This window comes from Monodon monoceros, unplaced genomic scaffold (genome assembly GCF_005190385.1).
Source record: "Monodon monoceros isolate NGI ecotype Baffin Bay Population unplaced genomic scaffold, NGI_Narwhal_1 Super_Scaffold_16, whole genome shotgun sequence".
In the NCBI taxonomy this organism is placed as follows: domain Eukaryota; kingdom Metazoa; phylum Chordata; class Mammalia; order Artiodactyla; family Monodontidae; genus Monodon; species Monodon monoceros.
This window is the reverse complement of record NW_021703772.1, coordinates 29,742,506-29,744,295: the sequence shown is the minus strand read 5'-3', so window position 1 is coordinate 29,744,295 and position 1,790 is coordinate 29,742,506. Positions and strand designations below refer to the sequence as shown.

At 49.7% G+C, this 1,790-nt stretch overlaps 1 protein-coding gene across 1 annotated transcript in view; it reads right to left on the bottom strand.

The window, feature by feature from the left end:
* The window catches only part of GPR1 (G protein-coupled receptor 1), an 81,029-nt gene extending 79,442 nt beyond the window's left edge, over positions 1-1,587 (bottom strand). The window contains exon 1 of the mRNA XM_029224546.1: positions 1,323-1,587. The gene's annotated coding sequence lies outside the window, so the exon portion shown is untranslated. The remainder of the gene's footprint in view (positions 1-1,322) is intronic.
* Between the last annotated feature and the right edge of the window lie 203 nt (positions 1,588-1,790).

Here is a 1,790-nt window from a genome sequence, read left to right as displayed (position 1 = left end):
TAAAAAATGCACTTAATTCAGTTGAAATAAGGACAATGTGAACAGCTACATTCAAGTTTCTATGTGTGGAGGGAAGGACAACTAGGTTAATATAATAGCCACCTGGCCAATATTGAGGCCAGTTTGTAAAATGCACCCCGATTTCAGAAATGTTAAGGAGTGAAAAATGTGTGTCTTAGCATCTGTGAAATACATCATGTCATGGTGGCTGGGTTAATGGGTGATGGGTTTTCTTTGATCCGTTCCAAGGTTGGGATTTGGAAAGGGCTTAACTTAAAAGAAATCAGTACTTTTTGGTGTGTTTAAAAAATCTAAAGGGGTTGATGAACGAACAGTTGCAATAGCCCTCATTTAAAGCGGGGGAGAAAGTTGTAACAGGGGGAAAGATATAGTGGGGGAGGCAGGAGCTGAGAATTACATAAAGAATGGAAACTACAGATGCCAAAGCAATGGATAGGTTTAAAAAAGGGGAGGGGGACAATGTCACAAGGTCTCCAAAAAAGCATAATGATAGTTACAGCAAGAGCCAAAGAGCAAAGTAGCTCATGTTGAGATTATTTTTACGTAAGACATAAGCTCTCCAACTGGAGGCCTTCTCCATTTTAGGTATGATAATTTTCCTTATCACAGATTATTATGATATATTCAGTACTGTGATTGATTTAGGTTTGTATCCATTATACACAAAACTGTTTTTGCACACCACTATACCTGTAGTGAGTGGTACAGAATATAACTAAATGACTGAGTAGATTCTGGTCAATATTCGGCACCCCTTCATATGCAATGCAGGTCTCTGAATACCTAACTTCTTTAAACCTCACTTTTCTCATTTGTCCAAGGGGGTCAAAATAGCATTCGTTCTAAGATCCTATAAAGGGTTGCCCTGAGTATGAATTGCAAGAATACACACGTAAACCTTAAACACGATGCCTAGCACAAAGTAAGCGCTCATTAAACAGCAGCTTTTGTTAGGTGCACCTCACGCGGGAAACACACGAAAACAGCGCGAAAGACTAGCTCTCTTAGTTCCATTTTCTACAGTTCCTATGTGGCTTTGAATTGGCAAGCAATTTCTATTTGGTCCCTCAAATGCTAAAACCTTGATGTCTATCCTGCGTTATAAGCCTAGTCTTTTGGGTTGGAACACGTTTGATTTCACAAGCTCCGGACTGGGGCCCTGACCCTGGAGGAAGTGTTCCCTTTCAAGATGTGGGGACGGGACAGCGCGGCGGGAGGAAGGGTACTCCAACCACCAGGGGCGGGGGTGGGCAGGGGGCGGTCCCGTGGCTCCTGCGTCAGAGGGGCCCCTGTTTTCGCACCTTCGTTGACGTCAAACCTTAATGAGGGCTGCAACGCTACATTCCCCGTGGATGTCTACGTGGGCTGAGTCGTGATTCGGGACCCGGGTCCTGCGAGTGACGCTCTCGCTCTGCTTATCCTCCCGCACTGGCGGGAGAGACGGTGGCTCCAATTTCTGGCTCCGCGGGCGGCGGGCGGCTCTCCGGACAGCCCGGGGGTCTGGGCGTCGTGGTGGATCCGGAATAGGAAGGGAGCGTACTCCCTGGGTCCTTGGCCTCCACCCAGGCCGGGAAGGAATCAGGGCGGCCTCCACCGAGGTGAGAACGGCCGCAGGGCGGAGTGGGGGCGGGGCGAGCGCGGGAGGGGCGGGGCCGAGAGGCGCGCAGCAGAGGAGAAGATCTCGGGCCCCGAGCGCGCGGCCGGGGGTGGGGCCTGCTCGCCTCGTTCGCGGGGAGACTTCTTCCTCCAGACGGACGCGTAGACTGCTC